Raw genomic sequence first — 18,976 nt, 5'->3', positions numbered from 1 at the left:
CGTCACTGAGCAGGTTAATAAGAACATAAGAACATAAGAAATAGGAGCAGGAGTAGGCCATCTAACCCTTCGAGCCTGCCCCGCCATTCAATAAGATCATGGCTGATCTGTCGTGTCTCAGTTCCACATTCCCGCCCTCTCCCCATAATCCTTAATCCCCTCTCTTATCAAAAACCCATCAACCCACGTCTTAAAAATATTTAGCGAGGCAGCCTCCACCACTTCAACGGGCAGAGAATTCCAGAGATTCACCACCCTTTGAGTGAAGAAGTTCCTCCTCAACTCCGTTCTAAACCCCTTTATCTTGAGGCTGTGCCCTCTAGTCCTACTGTCCTTTTTGAGTGGGAAGAGCCTCTCCACCTCTATCCTATCCATCCCACTCATCATCTTATACGTCTCAATGAGATCTCCCCTCATTCTTCTAAACTCTAACGAGTACAAGCCTAGTTTATTCAGCCTCTCCTCATAGCTCAACCCCCTCAACTCCGGCATCAGCCTAGTAAACCTCCTCTGCACTCCCTCCAAGGCCAAAATATCCTTGCGTAAGTGCGGCGACCAAAACTGCACACAGTACTCCAGCTGCGGCCTCACCAGTGCCCTGTACAGTTGCAGCAAGACCTCCCTACTTTTATATTCAATCCCCCTCGCTATGAAGGCCAGCATCCCATTCGCCTTCCTGACCACCTGCTGCACCTGCAGGCTGGGTTTTTGCGACTCATGCACAAGGACCCCGAGGTCCCTCTGCACCGTAGCATGCTGCAGTTTTTTGCCATGTAAGGCATAGTCCTTCCTACCATTATTTCTACCAAAGTGGACAACTTCACATTTGCCAACATTAAATTCCATTTGCCAGTTCCTGGCCCATTCGCCCAGCCTATCTAGATCCTTCTGCAGACTCTCCACACCCTCCGCACAATTTGCCATTCCACCAATCTTGGTGTCATCAGCAAATTTCGACACCATACACTCGGTTCCCTCCTCCAGATCATCTATATAAATGGTAAATAGCTGAGGCCCCAGCACCGACCCCTGGGGCACTCCACTAGTCACCAAGCGCCAATCCGAATAGCACCCATTGACCCCCACTCTCTGCCTCCTATTTGACAACCAATCCTCTATCCACGCTAACACCCTACCCCCAACTCCATGCCCCCTGACCTTCTGTAACAACCTCTTGTGCGGCACCTTATCAAACGCCTTGCTGAGCAGGTGCTGCTTGACAGTGCTGTTGATGACCCCTTCCATCACTTTACTGATGATTGAGAGGAGACTAATGGGGCGGTAATTGGCCGGGTTGGATTTGCCTGGTTTCGTGTGTGTATTTGATCAAGGCTGATCTGCAGGACAAGTACATTGCCCAATATCCTTTCCCACACTTCCCCAGCACTGATCGAGTGATCTCGCTGTTAAATAATTGATGCCTTGCAATCATTCTGTTTAGTTCCAGATTTCCACTGCTCTTTGTGTGAGGAAATGAACCTGGATTTCATCCTTCAGTGTTCTCACTCTAACCTTAAGATTGCATCCCATTGTTCTCCATATTCTGGACAAAATAGTTTCCCTTTGTCTAACCGGTCCTTGTTATTGTTTTAAACACCATTCCTGACTCTCTTGTATTCTGAACACAAACCTTGGCCTGTATGACCAGACTGTGTAATATAACCCTTTGAGTTCTAGTGTAACTGGTGTATGAATGCTGCTAATACATCCATCTTGACCCTGAACTGAATGCGGTAACTCTGGATGGGGAGCTCTGTGCAGCTGTAACTTCACTTCCAGCTGTTGCTATTTGAGATGAGAGTTAAGCTTCTTGATTATTGTGTGTAACTGTGCACTCGCTGGTGAGCAGTTGCGCTAATGTGCTCCACAATCTCTTTACTCTCATCATTTCTCACACTCAAACATGCAAATTAGGTGCAGGGGTAGGCCATTCGGCCCCTCGAGGCCTGCTCCATCATTCAGTGAGATCATGGCTGATCTGATTGTGTTCTCGACCCTCCCCCGTAACCTTTTACCCCCTTGTTAATGAAGAATCCATCTCTGCTTTGAAAGAAAGATTCCGCCATTGAGGAAGGAAGTTCCAGAGACTTGTGACCCTCCGAGGCAAAAAAAATTCTTCTCATTTCTGTTTTAAACGGGTGACCCCTGATTTTTAAATAGTGACCTCTAGTTCTAGGTTCCCCCATAAGAGGGAGTATCCTCTTCACACCCACCCTGTCAATACCCCTCTGGATTTTACACGTTTCAATCAAGTTGCCTTTTACTCTTCCAAACTCCAGCGAATACAAGCTGAACCTGTCTACCCTTTCCTCAAAAGACAACCTGCCCATTCCCGGTATTAGTCTGGGAAACCACCTCTGAACTGCTTCCAATGCATTTCCAACTTTCCTTGAATAAGGTGACCAATACTACACGCAATAGCCTAGATGTGGTCTTAGTAATGCCCTGAATCATTAAAACATGATGGTCAGAATTGTCCTGTTGCCCCTGCCGCTGGAATTGGAAGGGGGGGTTGGTGGTGGGGAGCGGAGGGAGGGTGGGGGGTGGGGATGGTGGGCCAGACCACACAAAGGTCCATTGACCTCGGGCGGGATTCTCTGGGTTTGAGGTGTACGAGGCCGGAGAATCCTGCCCAACCTCCCTACTTTTGTATTCAATTCTCCTTGCAATAAACAATAACATTCTCTCAGCTTTTCTAACTGCTTGCTGTACCTGCCTGCTAACCTTTTGTGATTCATGCACTAGGATACCCAGATCCCTCTGCATCTTAGAGCTCTGCAACCTCTCACCATTTTGTGGAGAACTTCACAGTTCCCTCAATATACTCCACTTGTCAGATTTTTGCTCACTCACTTGGCCTACCTCCTCATGTCCTCCCCACAACTCAGCATTCCAACATGGAAGTGTTATTTGTTTTTCATCAGAAATGGTTGTTTCCCTCGGTGAACTCAGTCCATGACATTTTTACCCATTCACTTTATCTGTTATGGAACCATTGAACCATACAGCAGAGGAGGAGGCCATTTGGCCCATTGTTCCGATGCTGGCTCTTTGAAAGAGCAGTTTGGTTAGTCCCCCTGCCCTGCCCCTACCCCATAGCCCTGTGTTTATGTCCCTTGTCAAAAATAAATTACATTCCTATTTGAAGCCACTGTTTCCACCCAACCCCTCTTCAGGGTTCTGAAAGGTGCTATATAAATGCAAACTGTTAATTTATCCAGTGAGCCCTGTGCCTCTGGATTATTGTCCTTGATTGCGATGCTCCCCCGGTCAAGCAGCTCACAGACATAACAACTATTTGATTTGATTTCATTTATTGTTGTTACATGTATTAACATACGGTAAAAGGCATTGTTTCTTGCGTACTGTGAACATACTGTTCATAGAGAAGGAAAGCAGAATGTAGTGTTACAGTCATAGCTAGGGTGTAGAGAAAGATCAACTTAATGCAAGGTAGGTCCATTCAAAAGTCTGACAGCAGCAGGGAAGAAGCTGTTCTTGAGTCGGTTGGTAACATGACCTCAGCCTTTTGTATCTTTGTCCCGACAGAAGAAGGTGGAAGAGAGAATGTCCGGGGTGTGTGGGGTCCTTAATTATGCTGGCTGCTTTGCCAAGGCAGCAGGAAGCGTAGACAGAGTCAATGGATGGGAGGCTGTTTTGCGTGATGGACTGGGCTACATTCAGAACCTTTCGTAGTTCCTTGCGGTCTTGAGCAGAGCAGGAGCCCATACCAAGCTGTGAAACAACCAGAAAGAATGCTTTCTATGGTGCATCTGTAAAAGTTGTTAAGAGTCGTAGCTGACATGCCAAATTTCCTTGGCAAGGATTCTACACATCCCTGGAACCTGTGGAACTATTCATAATGGATAGAATTTCAATATCCAATCTGTTAATAAAACCACATAAATTACATCAATAAAAGGACTGAATATTTTTGCAGCATCTTTTGTGAATTCAGATTGTCCGAAATTTCTTTATACCCAGTTAGGACATTTACACAGAATCTCTACAGTGCAGAGTGAGGCCATTCAGCCCATCGATCATGCACTGACTGTCCAAGAGAGCACCCCATCCAGGCCCTATCCTTGTAACCCCAGATATTTACCCCACTACCTCCCCCTAACCTACACATCTTGGGGCACAAAGGGGCAATTTAGCATGGCCATACCATCTGTCCTGCACATCTTTGCACAGCACGAAAGGAAATCAGAGCACCCAGAGGAAACCCACACAGACACGGGGAGAATGTGCAGACTCCACACGGACAGTGACCCAAGGCCGGAATTGAACCTGGGTCCCTGGCGCTGTGAGGCAGCAGCACTAACCACTGTGCCACCATGCAGTTGAAGTATGGCCACTGTTGGAATATAGAAATTGGCAGCTGCCAATTTGTGCACAGAAAGATCCCACAAGCAGCAATGTGGTGATGAGCCGATCCTCTGTGTTTTTGGTCGTATTGGTTGAGAGATAGTCGATAGGGATCCATGATCTTCCTCACTTTGGGATATTTTTATGTTTGGATGAAAGCACTGACACAGCCTCAGTGTCAGCTCTCTGGGGCCACTGCTGTTTGTCATTTTTATAAATGACCTGGATGAGGGTGTAGAAGAATGGGTTAGTAAATTTGCAGATGACACTAAAGTCGGAGGAGTTGTAGACAGTGCAGATGGAAGTTACAGTTTGCAGAGGGACATAGATAAGCTGCAGAGCTGGGCTGAGAGATGGCAAATGGAGTTTAATGTGGAAAAGTGTGAGGCGATTCACTTTGAAAGGAGTAACAGGATTCCAGGGTATGGGGTTCATGGAAAGACTCTTGGTAGTGTGGATGAGCAGAGAGATCTCGGTGTACGTGTGCACAGATCCCTGAGAGTTGGGTTGTTAAGAAGGCGTACGGTGTGTTAGCTTTTATTGGTAGAGGGATTGAATTTCGGAGCCTCGAGATCATGTTGCAACTGTGCAAAACTCTGGTGCGGCTGCACTTGGAGTGTTGCGTACAGTTCTGGTCACCGCATTATAAGAAAGATGTGGAGGCATTGGAAAGGGTGCAGAGCGGGTTTACCAGGATGTTGCCTGGTATGGTGGGAAGGTCTTATGAGGAAAGGCTGAGGGACTTGAGGTTGTTTTCATTGGAGAGAAGAAGGTTAGGAGGTGACTTAATTGAGGCATACAAGATGATCAGAGGATTGGATAGGGTGGACAGTGAGAGCCTTTTTCCTTGGATGACGATGGCTAACACGAGGGGACATAGCTTTAAATTAAGGGGTGGTAATTATAGGACGGATGTCAGAGGTAGGTTCTTCACTCAGAGGATAGTAAGGGCGTGGAATGCCCTGCCTGCAGCCGTTGTGGACTCGCCAACTTTAAGGGCGTTCAAATGGTCAGTGGATAGGCATATGGATAACATTGGAATAGTTTAGGTTAGAGGGTCATTAGATTGGTTCCACTGGTCGGCGCAACATCGAGGGCCGAAGGGCCTGTACTGCGCTGTAATGTTCTATGTTCTATGTTCAGCCTTGGCTTTAATACTATGTTTGAGAGAGATAGTACCTCTGACAGTGCAGCGCTCCCTCAGTATTGCACCACGCATGTGAGCCAGGGAGCAGGACCCAAGCCCATGGACCCTGACTGAGGGATGAGAGTTGCTGCCCAGTGAGATGTGGCTAAAACCAGAGGGTGAGTTCAGGAGGGGCAAAGCTGCTGGAAAACCTCGATAGTGAAAAAAAGAAAAAAGGACAAGAAGTTTAAAAGATAGCTACAAAGTCTGGAAGGTGATGAAGATAATTACAAAACAGGCACATAGAGATCTGGACGGTGATTCAGATGAATAGTGAGAATTAGTGTGTTATTGTGTGGAGGTGCATGAACATTATGAACCCCCAGGGCTGGATCATTGCTTCCTGACATTATTCAGGATGGTAATGCGCTAACCTGCTGACAATAGCTGTAATTATATTCACCAATTATCTCACCCTTATATTCACCTGTAATTCTTCGATCAATATTAATAGCAATGATGCTGTAGAAAGTTGAAGTGAAGGGGTGATGACTCATGTGGTAGAACGCACCTGCTTATGGCAGCACTCACTAATGCAGTTTTTAGTAACGTTGAGAAAAGCATTTGCCAAATGAACCTGTGCTGTTGCTGAAAAAAGTCGCCCACCCAACAACAATAGCAACTATTTGGGTTTACAGAGTGACCTTAAGGTAGTCATGTGCCCTGATCAGAAGCATCCGCACAATCGTAGAATTGTTACACGACAGGAGGAGGTCATTCAGCCCATCGTGTCTGCACCAGCTCTGCACATGGGCAATACTCACAGTTCCGTCCCTCCACCTCCTCCCCATGACCCTGCATATTCTCCCTTTTCAGACAACGCTCCAATTCCCTCTCGAATGCTTCGATTGGGCCTGCCTCCACCACACTCTGTCAGGGAGAACATTCCGGACCCTAACCACTCGCTGCGTGAAAAGGTTTTCCTCGTGCCGCCGTTGCTTCTTTTGCCAATCACTTCAGTTTGTGCCCTCGGGTTCTTGATCCTTTCAGCAGTGGGAACAATTTCTCCTCATCCACTCCGCCCAAACCCCTCATGAGTTTGAACATTTCTGTCAAATCTCCTCTCAGTCTTCTCTTCTCCAAGGAGAACAGTCCCACCTTCTCAAATCTGTCTTTGTAACTAAAGTTCCTCACCCCAGGAACCATTCTTGTGAATCCCTTCTTTGATTTGATTTGATTTAATTTATTATTGTCACATGTATGCAATTAAAAAGTATTGTTTCTTACGACAAAGCATACCGTTCATAGAGCAGGAAAGGAGAGAGTGCAGAATGTAGTGTTACAGACATAGCGAGGGTGTAGAGAAAGATCAACTTAATGCGAGGTAGGTCCATTCAAAAGTCTGACAGCAGCAGGGAAGAAACTGTTCTTGGGTCAGTTGGTAAATTACTTTTCTTTTTCCCAATGGAAGAAAGTGGAAGAGAGAGTGTCCGGGCTGTGTAGGATCCTTAATTATGCTGGCTGCTTTGCTGTGGCAGTGGGAAGTGTAGGCAGTGTCGATGGATGGGACAGTAAGAAGTGCCACAACATCAGGTTAAAGTCCAATATGTTTGTTTGGTAGCACGAGCTTTCGGAGCGCTGCCCCTTCATCAAATAAGTGAAGTGTTCAGTTTGTAAACAGGGCATATGTAGACAATTACAAGATAGTGGTTGGAATGCGAGTCTTAACAGGTAATCGAGTCTTTGCAGGTACAGACAATGCGAGTGGAGAGAGTGTTAAGCTCAGGTTAAAGAGATGTGTATTGTTTCCAGTCAGGACAGTTAGTGAGATGTTGCAAGCCCAGACAAATCGTGGGGGGTTACAGGTAGTGTGACATGAACCCAAGATCCCTGTTGAGACCGTCCTCATGTGTGCGGAACTTGGCTATCAGTCTCTGCTCAGCGACTCTGCGCTGTCGTGTGTCATGAAGGCTGCCTTGGAGAATGCTTACCCGAAGGTCAGAGGCTGAATGCCCGTGACCACTGAAGTGTTCCCCGACTGGAAGGGAACACTGTTGCCTGGTGGTTGTCGAGCGGTGTTCACTCATCCGTTGCCGTAGCGTCTGCATGGTCTCCCCAATGTACCATGCCTTGGGACATCCTTTCTTGCAGCGTATCAGGTAGGCAACGTTGGCTGAATCATAAGAGTATTTACCGTGTACCTGGTGGATGGTGTTCTCACATAAGATGATGTTATCTGTGTCGATGATCCGGCATGTCTTGCAGTGGTTGCTGTGGCAGGGTTGTGTGGTGTTGTGGTCACTGTTCTCCTGAAGGCTGGGTAGTTTGCTGGTCTGTTTGAGGTTGTGCAGTTGTTTGAAGGCAAGAAGTGGGGGTGTGGGGATGGCCTTGATGAGATGTTTGTCTTCACCAATAACATGTTGAAGGCTCCGGAGAAGATGTCATAGCTTCTCCGCTCTGGGGAAGTACTGGACGACGTGTCCCGTGTTTGTCTCTATTCGTACTCACTCTCTGCTTCTTTTACTTGTTTTTTCACTTCTCTTTGAACCTTCAGTTTTCAGTTTGTTTCTTGACCTGGCATCTGCCATAAACACACTTTATTCCTTCATCTTAACATCTCTTTCTTGCATCATCCAGGGAACTCTGGGTTTATTTGCTCTACATTTCCTCTTTGTGGAATATACTCTGACTGCACCCCAGCTATCTCTGCTTTGAGGGCACCCCGATTGTTCAGATACAGTTTCTCCTGCTGACGTTTGATTGAATTTATTTGGATCAGATCCATTCTTATCCCATTACAGTTGACTTTCCCTGGTTTATTATCCTTACTCTGGACTGTTCCTTGTCCTTTGCCATAGCCAACCCAAAAATACAATGATCAATGTTTCCTAAACGTTCTCCTGTCACTTGATTCACCCGACCCACCCCATTCCCAAGAGCCAGGTTCAGCAGTGTCTCCTTTCTCATTGGACTGCAGAGCTGTTGACAATTTTCCTGTTCTCTGCCCTTTACACTACGGATCTCCCAATTTTCCTGAACGCTCAACAAAGAACAAAGAAAATTACAGCACAGGAACAGGCCCTTCAGCCCTCCAAGCCTGCACTGACCATGCTGCCCGACTTAACTAAAACCCCTACACTTCCAGGGGCCATATCCCTCTAATTCCCATCCTATTCATGTATTTGTCAAGAATCCTTTGTCAAGTCACTACCGCATCCACTTCCACTACCTCCCCTGGCAACGAGTTCCAGGCACCCACCAACCTCTATGTAAAAAATCTGCCTCGTACATCTGCTTTAATCCTTGCCCCTTGCATCTTACACCTGTGTCCCCTAGTAATTGACTCTTCCACCCTGGGGAAAAAGCTTCTGACTATCCACTCTGTCCATGCCCCTTATAATCTTGTAGACTTCTATCACGCCACCCCTCAGCCCCTGTCATTCCAGTGAGAGCAAACCAAGTTTTTCCAACCTCTCCTCATAGCTAATGCCCTCCATACCAGCCAACATCCTGGTAAATCTTTTCTGTACCCACTCCAAAGCCTCCACATCCTTCTGGTAGTGTGGTGACCAGAATTGAACACTGTATTCCAAACGCGTCCTAACTAAGGTTCTATAAAGCTGCAACATGACTTGCCAATTTTTAAACTCAGTGCCCTGGCCGATGAAGGCAAGCATGCCTTCTTGACTACCTTCTCCACCTGCGTTGCTACTTTCAGTGACCTGTGTACCTGTACACCCAGATCCCTTTGCTTATCAATACTCGTAAGGGTTCTGCCATTTACTGTTTATTTCCTATCTGTATTAGACCTTCCAAAATGCATTACCTCACAGTTGTCTGGATTAAACTCCACCTGCCATCTCTCCACTCAAATCTTCAACTGATCTATATCCTGCTGTATCCTCTGATGTTCCTCATCGCTATCCGCAAATCCACCAACCTTGGTGTTGTCCGCAAACTTACTAATCAGTAATCAGTCAAGGAAGTCTTGCCCCTTGCTGCCCTTTACACTACCACTGTCCCAGTCTAGCTTCAGATAATTGAACAACACCAGGTTAAAGTCCAACAGGTTTATTTGGAATCACGAGGTTTCAGAGCGCTGCTCCTTCATCAGGTGAGTGACTCACCCGAGGAAGGAGCAGTGCTCCGAAAGCTCGTGATTCCCAATAAACTTGCTGGATGTTAACCTGGTGTTGTGAGATTCCTTACTGTGCCCACCCCAGTCCAATACCGGCATCTCCACATCATATAAGTAATGCATTATAACTATGCTATAACTGGCACATTAGAATGTATGTAAACGAACAAGGTCATGTCATTCACTGGTAGAACCCTAACATCAAGGCTGATAGGAGATGATTGAGTGATAGAGAAGCAACCAGCTCATTTCCAGCTAACCTGTAGCCCAAAATCAGCCAGCAGCCCCGTATCCAGCACTCAACCATTAGCTAGCTGGACTCTAAGCTCCAGAATCCTCTCTCTAAACCTTGCCCCCTCACTCTCCCCCTTTAAGACACACCTAGAAATCAGCCTCTATGACCAAGCTTTTGGTCATCTGTCCTCATTTATAGCTGAATATCAGATTTGGTCTGACTCTTGTGGAATGTCTAGGGATGAATTTAACTACACTATAGGCAGAGTGGTACAGTGATCAGCACTGCTGCCTCACAGTGCCAGGGATCCGGGTCCAATTCCAGCCTAGGATGACTATTTTTGTGGAGCCTGCACATCCTCCCCGTGTCTGCGTGGGTTTCCTCCAGATGCTCCGGTTTCCTCCCACAGTCCAAAGGTGTGCGGGTTGGGTGGATTGGCTGGGCTGAATTGCCCCTTAGTGTCAGGGGGACGAGCAGCGTTAAACCTGCGGGGTAGAGCCTGGGTGGGATTCCTGTCAGTGCAAGCTCGATGGGCTGAATGGCCTCCTGCAGGGATTCTGTGTTATCTAAATGCAAATCTTTTGTCCTCGGTGTTGAGCAAGAACGGACTAAAATTGGCCCCCGTGACTTGGGCATGTCTGCAGTAAAAGTCATTCTGAGTTCATCGCTGTGTTTGTTTTTTTTCCTCTCTGGTTATTAGCAAAATAAATTAAACTATCTATCAGTTGCAATCAAATCTGTATTAGACTGGAAGCGATGACTTTGAGATATTGACCATTTTCTCCCAAGAAGCCGCAATAATGTCCCTTTCCATAAATAGTGACTTCAGGGCAAACTCTTCAGCTTTTCGGACTGGTTGTAACAGTGGGTGAGATTGCAGGTCACCGGGGACCCAGAGAATCCAATTAAACCCAGAATGTGGAGATAGAAAGAAAGAATTTACATTTCCATAGCACCTTTTAACCACCTCAGGGCGGTCCCAAAGTGCTTCACCTTCAAAGAAAAACTTTCTTTGCGGCATGTTGCGTGTTAAGAAACAGCAAACCCACACAAACAGCAGTGAGATAAACCACCAGGTCACCTCTCTGCTTTCACTGAGGTGGGCATCGCTGGCAAGATCAGCATCTGTTGCCCATCCCTAACTGCCCTTGAACTGAGGGCAGTTGAGAGTCACTGTGGATACAGTGATATTGTCAGTAGACTAGTAATCCAAAGATCCAGGGTAATTCTCTGGGGACCAGGATTCGAATCCCACCAGGGCAGAAGGTGAAATTTTACTTTTTATTGAATTATCTGTAATTAGAAATCTAAAGATGACCATGAAACCAGTCGTAAGGACCTATCTGGCTCACTAATGTCCTTTAGGGAAGGAAATCTGCCATCCTTATCCGGTCTGGCTGATATGTGACTCCAGAGCTACAGCAATGTGGTTGACTCTTAAATGCCCTCAGGTGGGGCAATAAATGTTGGCCCAGTCAGGAACACCCAACATCCGTGCATGAGTAAAAAAACAGTAAATTAGCCTAGCATGATGTGGAGATGTCAGATCTTCATTCAGGCATTTTTGGATAAGAGAGAGAGTTGGAATCCTTGTACAACCTCTATAAACTCAACTAGTTTGAGTCCAGTTTATAACTTCAACCTTCCCAGTCTGCTGAGGGTCTGTTCTGCTTTTTGGAGGTGGAGCAGGGAGGGTGTGGCCCACCCACAGTCAGTCACTTGTAAAGTTTATTTATTAGTGTGACAATTCGGCTCACGTTAACATTGCAGTGAAGTGACTGTGAAAATCCCCGAGTCGCCGCACTCCGGCGCCTGTTCGGGTTACACTGAGGGAGAATTTAGCACGGCCGATGCACCCTAACCAGCACGTCTTTCAGACTGTGGGAAGAAACCGGAGCACCCCGAGGAAACCCACGCAGACATGGGGAGAATGTGCAGACTCTGCACAGACAGTGACCCGAGCAGGGAATCGAACCTGGGTTTCTTGCGCTGTGAGGCAGCAGTGCTAACCACTCTGCCACCCCAACCTGGCCAGACTGGGTAAGTCATGATGTAAGTCATGAGTGCTCCTTCCACTCACATTATCAGCCACTTCAGGTCTTGAACAGCAGGTTAGGTGTAAAGATTCGCATTCTAATCAGTAATCTCTAAACTGTCTGTGCTTTATATGCTCTGTCTGAGGCCAGAACTCTCCATTCACCTGACGAAGAGGGTGTCCCTCGAAAGCTTGTGAGTATATTATCAAATAAATAGGTTGGACTAAAACCTGGTGTTGTCAGACTTTTTACAGACTGGGTAAGGACAGCAGATTTCCTCCCCTAAAAGATATTAGTGAATCAGATGGGTTTTTACATCAACTGACAGTAGTTTCATGGTCATCAGAGACTAGTTTTGAATCCCAGATTTTACTAATTTGAATTTAAATTGCAAAACTCCACTCGTCGTCGTGGTGGGATTTGAACCTCTGGTGTGTGTCCCACCCCAACCCCGTAGAATTGGCCTGGGCCTCTGGACTACCAGTCCCGTGACATTACCACCACACCACTGTCTCCCCGGTAGAGACAGACAGACACAGACACACTCACACACCCACACATTCACACAATCAGTTCTTCGGGCAATTGGAATGTTTCCATCCTCTGTTGTCACTGTCTGGACTATGATAGATGCACCAGTACAGAGTACAAAGGGCAGGGATCGGGTTGCCAACTCCGACTGGAAGGATTCGTGGAGGCTTTATCACGTGACCATCTGTCTCTGGTTGCCCTGCCTGGTCAGTCTTGTTTTTTTTTCCCCAATATCTCCAACATTATTCCCACGAATAAAATAAAAGTGTGCCAATAAATTGGAGGTGGACAGCATCATTTTTAATACTCCCGCAGAGAGTTCTCCTCGGAGCAGAGACCAGGGGATTGACCTTTCAATCCCGGAGACTCCAGGACAAATCCAAGAGGGTTGGCAACCCCAGGTGCAAAGCATCGGAGATTTTGCTGAATTTAGTACTCTGTTCCAGTCTGGAATTCCGTGGTGAAAATGACACTGAACCCACAGCCAGAAGAAAGTGTGCAGCCCCCAGGAGGAAAGCAAGAGCAGGAAGCAGGGGTTGTTGGAACATTTCCAATGCAGCAGGGACATAAACTCAAGGTGGAGGGAGCTTCCGAATGTCAGCTATTTGCTGTAGATTTTCTGCCCTTTTTTAAATTTTATTCATTCGTCACAATAAGGCTTACATTAACACTGCAATGAAGCTACAATGAAATTCCTCTAGTCGCCACACCCTGGCACCTGTTCGGGTCAATCAGCACACCTTTCAGACTGTGGGAGGAAACTGAAGCAAACCCATGCAGACATGGGGAGAATGTGCACACTCCACACAGACAGTGACCCAAGCCAGGAATCGAACCCGGGTCCCTGGCGCCGTGAGGCAGCTGCGCTTACTCCAGTGTGTCACCGTGCTCCTTCAGCATCTCCTGCTCCAGGTTTAGCTTATTTGTAAACGGATGACTCTGAGACGCATCAGAGATCCCAGGGCAATAACTGAAGCAAGAACACGGCTGTTCATCTCATCCAACATTTGTCCCTTAAACAGCATCACCAAGTCAGATGACCTGGTCGTTATTACAAAGATATCTGTGGGATCTTGCTGTGCACAGATTGGTGCAACACCTCATTGGCTGTAATGTGCTAGACCGCCATCTGCTGGTGATGAAAGACGCTACAGCAATCACAAATTCTTTGTGAAAACCCTCTCTCCCCAGCTTTGCTCCCAAGCGATCAGATTAAGGACACAATTTGTCACTCGTGATTTACTTAAGTTGCGTAGACAGATTGGAGAAGTTGAGACTGTTTCCCTCGGCATTGCGAAGGCTGGGAGGAGATTTGGTCAAGGTGTCCCTGCTGCCTCGCTGCGTCAGGGACCCGGGTTCGATTCCCGACTCGGGTCACTGTCTGTGTGGAGTTTGCACATTCTCCCCGTGTCTGCGTGGGTTTCCTCCGGGTGCTCCGATTTCCTCCCACAGTCCAAAGATGTGCTGGTTAGGTGGATTGGCCAGGCTAAATTGCCCTTTAGAGGCTGAAACCTTGCCTGATTGCAACAAGAAATTAGATATAGCTCTTGGGGCTAAAGGGGTCAAGGGGGGGGAAGGGGGGAATTAGGATATTGAATTCGAAGATCAGCCATGATCAAAATGAATGGCAGAGCGGATTCAAAGGGCCAAATGGCCTACTCCTGCTTCTAGTTTGTAAGAAAGATGTGTAGGTTAGATGGATTAGCTGTGGGAAATGTTGGGGTTACAGGGGATAGGTCAGTGTGGGGGGTTGCAGTGGGGTTGGGTCTCTGTTGGAGAATCAGTGCTGACTTGATGAGCCAAAAGGCCATTGATGGGATTCTTATGATTTGATGAAAATCACAAGGGATAAAAGCAAATTGGTTCGGGGAAAAACACATTCCTATTGGTGAAAGAATCGAAAACCCTAAGGCAGAAATTGAAGGAGATAGGTCATGTAACCAATGGAAACATGAGGAAAATCTTTCCCACGCAGCGAGTGGTCAGGATCTGTCAGAGAGAGTGGTGAAACCAGGTCCAATCGAGGCATTCAGGAGAGAATTATCTGGAAAGGGAAGAATGGGGAAAGGAAGGAGGGTTATGGGGAGAAGATGCAGCACTTGGGTGAATTGTGCCCTGGGAGAGCCAGCACAGACTTGTTGGGGCCGAATGGCCTCCTCCTATGCCGTAAGCGTCCTGTGATCAGTGGAAAGTCCAGAGCAGCCAGTTGGAAAGTTTGCTGGTGATTCTCACACCGTCTGTTCCACACCTGGTTATAATCAGTAAATCAGGCAGCTGCCGTCTTTCTTGGATCTCTCACTCAATCGTGAGTCTTTATCTCATTCTCTTGACGTCACCGTAGGTCCAATGTGTGACTTTGCAATTCATGCACGTTGAAAAGATAATTACTGTTAATTACACGGCAGATTTTCTCTGGATTATAAATCTGGCATTGCTTCAGAGAGTCCTGAAATATATAATTAAAATGTCTGAGCATCAATGCCAGGCACATGCAGAATCTAATTGGATGGATCATTAACTAAATTAGGTGCAATAAAAATTGGTGATCATCTCAATTATTGACCCAATTTTCTTCCTGTCTTTGGAGTGAGAATACGCAGACTGCTCTGTTACCTGATCACAGAATTATATACACACAACACTCCTACAAGCAGCTCATCAGAACAACTCGCTGCATGAAAAAGATTTGCTTCGTATTCTCTCTGCTTCCTTTGATAGTTTTCTGTCCTCTGGAAATCATTTCTCCTCATTGACGCCATCAAAAATTTGAACGCCCCCTCCCCCTGCCCCACCTTGACCTTGAAGGAGAACAATCCCAAATTCGCCAATCTCTCCATATCACTGAAATCCCTCCTCCCAATAACCTTCCCAGTACATCCAGCCTACGCCTCTGTCCAAGGCTTTGACATGATATGTCCACATGCGCAGCCACGCAATTATCTTAAAGGGACCACGCAGTGTGACAGAGAACGATTCGAGAAAAATCATTGCTTGACCCTTCTCCGAACACACGGTGTTCAGGATTGGGCATCCAGGCTCCAGCTGGGGTCTAATTGGTATGCCTATGTAGCTTATGCCGTGATGCCATTTGCCATCCCGTCAACTTGTCCACCACCTCCAAAGCTCCGTGCGTGCACCGGCACTCCCCAGTCCTCCCCCACATTCCTGCATTGCGGTACTAATCATACCTAGAGAGGTTCACACCTTGCATCCATTCACAATCTGGAGCCCTTGAGTCGAAAGTGGCATTCACCCAGAAGAAAAGACAGATTTTCTTTCTTCGCATTCTAACTTTAACTCATAAGAACATAAGAACTAGGAGCAGGAGTAGGCCATCTGGCCCCTCGAGCCTGCTCCGCCGTTCAATAAGATCATGGCTGATTTTTTTGTGGTCTCAGCTCCACTTACCCACCCGCTCACCATAACCCTTAATTCCTTTACTGTTCAAAAAATGTATCGATCTTTGCCTTAAAAACATTCAATGAGGTAGCCTCAACTACTTCACTGGGCAGGGAATTCCACAGATTCACAACCCTTTGAGACTTAGACAGGTTGCAGAGCTGGGCCGAGAGGTGGCGGATGGAATTTAATGCGGAGAAGTGTGAGGTAATTCACTTTGGTAGGAGCAACAGATGTGTTGAGTATAGGGCTAACGGGAGGACTTTGAATAGTGTGGATGAACAGAGGGATCTAGGTGTATGTGTACATAGATCCCTGAAAGTTGGGAATCAAGTAGATAAGGTTGTTAAGAAGGCGTACGGTGTCTTGGCGTTTATTGGTAGGGGGATTGAATTTAGGAGCCGCAGCGTCATGTTGCAACTGTACACAACTCTGGTGCGGCCGCACTTGGAGTACTGTGTGCAGTTCTGGTCCCCACATTACAAGAAGGATGTGGAGGCATTGGAGAGGGTGCAGAGGAGGTTTACTAGGATGTTGCCTGGTATGGTGGGGAGGTCCTATGAGGAGAGACTGAGGGATTTGGGGTTGTTTTCATTGGAAAGAAGGCGGCTAAGAGGGGATCTTATTGAAACATATAAGATGATTAGAGGTTTAGATAGGGTGGATAGTGATAGCCTTTTTCCTCTGATGGAGAAAGCTAGCACGAGGGGGCATGGCTTTAAATTAAGGGGGGGTAGCTACAGGACGGATGTCAGAGGTAGGTTCTTTACCCAGCGGGTGGTGAGGGATTGGAATGCCCTGCCTGCTGCAGTTGTAAATGCGTCTAGTTTGGGGGCGTTTAAGAGATCTCTGGATAGGTTTATGGACGAAAAGGGATTGGTATAGGCTAGTGGGTCATTGTTTTTGTAACTGGTCGGCGCAACATCGTGGGCCGAAGGGCCTGTTCTGCGCTGTAATGTTCTATGTTCTATGTTTTATGTTCTTTGTGTGAAGAAGTTCCTCCTCAACTCAGTCCTAAATCTGCTTCCCCTTATTTTGAGGCCATCCCCCTCGTTCTCATTTCACCTGCCAGTGGAAACAACTTCCCTGCTTCTATCTTATCTATTCCCTTCATAATCTTATATGTTTCTTTAAGATCTCCCCTCATTCTTCTGAATTCTAATGAGTATAGCCCCAGTCTACTCAGTCTCTCCTCATAAGCCAACCCTCTCAACTCCGAAATCGACCTAGTGAATCTCCTCTGCACCCCGTCCAGTGCCAGTATATCCTTTCTCAAGTAAGGAGACCAAAACTGTACACAGTAACTCCAAGTGTGGCCTCACCAGCACCTTATACAGCTGCGAGATAACCTCGCTGTTTTTAAACTCCATCCCTCTAGGGATGTTCAGGGGAGCAACTCTGCTCTCCTGAGCATCCCTTTCTTCCTCCGTTCCAGTCCCTCTGAATTCTCTTGTATCCTCACACATTTACCTCTCAGTACCTCAGAACTCCACCTCGCCAGCCCCCTCGGTCAAAACTGTGGGGACTTGAGCTCCATCATCCAGGCTGACACTCCCAGTGCAGTACTGAGGGAGTGCTGCACTGTCGGAGGTTAACAGCGCTCCTCAGGTGATCATCTCAAATCCCTGGGCACCGTTTCAAAGAGGGATTCTCCCTAGTGTCCTGGACACTGTTCATCCCTCGTCCAACTTCATTAAACACAGACCAAGTTGAGGTATACAAGATGATAAAAGGTTTGGATAAAGTAGATGTGGAGTAGATACCTCCCCTTGTGGGGCAGTCTGGGACGAGAGGTCATAGTCTTAGGATAAGGGGCAGCAAATTTAAAACAGAGTTGAGGGGAAACTACTTCTCCCAAAGGGTTGTGAATCTGTGGAATTCGCTGCCCCCAAGTGCGGTGGGTGCTGGGACAGTGAGTAAATTTAAGGAGGAGTTAGACAGATTTTTAATTGGTAATTGGGTTAAAGGGTTATGGGGAGAAGGCAGGAAAATGGGGATGAGAAGCATATCACCCATGATCGAACGGCGGAGCGGACTCGATGGGCCGAATGGCCTGATTCTGCTCCTGTATCTTATGAACTTCTGTTTGTGGGATCTTGCAGTGCACAAATGAGCATGTTTCCGACGTTACAACAATGACCATTCCTCAAAAACCAACATCACTGGTTCTGAAACACATTAAGATTTTGAAAGGGTGCTTTAGAGAAATATACATTCTTTTTCCATGCTGTTCCTGCCACAGGCTCCTCAAACATAAACTCCCAAAACTTGGTTGAATTGATATCAGTTTCACTTTATAACTGCAGTCAGAATCTGGTCTTTGCTTAAGTCGGTCAACAATAGAAAAGCCTTGTAACAGTCAGACTGAGAGTTGCTCTCAGTAAGCGTCGGCCAATAATTACTCATAGCATGAGGGAGCCTGGAGAGAGTGTCCACACATCCCTGACAGTAGAACAAAGAGCAAAGAAAACTACATCACAGGAACAGGCCGTTCAACTCTCCAGGTCTGCACTGATCATGATGCTCTGACTAAACTAAAACCGTATACACTTACAGAGTCACATCCCTCCATTCCCATCCTATCCATGTATTTGTTTAGTGCCGTTAATGTACCTGCTCCCAACACCTCCCTGGGCAGCACGTTCTAGACATTCACCATCCTCTTGTGTTAAAAAAACTTGCCTCCCACATCTCCTCTAAACTTTTCCCCTCGCACCTTAAACCTATGTCCCCAAGTATTAAGCTTTTCTACCCTAGGGAAGAGTATCTGACTATCCACTCTCTCCATGCCACTCAATCTTGTAAACCTCTATCAGGCCACCCCTCATTCTCTGTCGTTCCAGTGAGAACGAACCAAGTTTCTCCAACCTCTCCTCATAGCTACTGCCCTCCACGCCAGGCAACTACCTGGTAAACCTCTTCTGTAACCCGCTCCAAAGCATCCACACCCTTCTGGTGACATGGCCACCAGAATTGTACACAATATTCCAAATGAGGCCTAACTAAGGTTCTGTACAGCTGCAGCATGACCTGCCAATTTTTCTACCTAGTGCCATATGCTTTCTTGACCACCTGTATAGAAAGACAGGTCGATAAGATGGTTCAGAAGGCAAATGGAATTCTTTCATTAGCCAAGGTACAGA

The 18,976-nt window shown here is 46.8% G+C and overlaps 1 protein-coding gene across 1 annotated transcript in view; it reads left to right on the top strand.

Moving 5' to 3' along the window:
* The window catches only part of fndc3ba (fibronectin type III domain containing 3Ba), a 314,503-nt gene that overhangs the window by 253,536 nt on the left and 41,991 nt on the right, over window positions 1-18,976 (top strand). The window lies entirely within an intron of this gene.

This window comes from Carcharhinus amblyrhynchos, chromosome 3 (genome assembly GCF_965287045.1).
Source record: "Carcharhinus amblyrhynchos chromosome 3, sCarAmb.v2.hapA, whole genome shotgun sequence".
NCBI lineage: Eukaryota > Metazoa > Chordata > Chondrichthyes > Carcharhiniformes > Carcharhinidae > Carcharhinus > Carcharhinus amblyrhynchos.
Note: the sequence above shows the minus strand (reverse complement) of the source record. Positions and strands in the feature narration are given on the sequence as shown.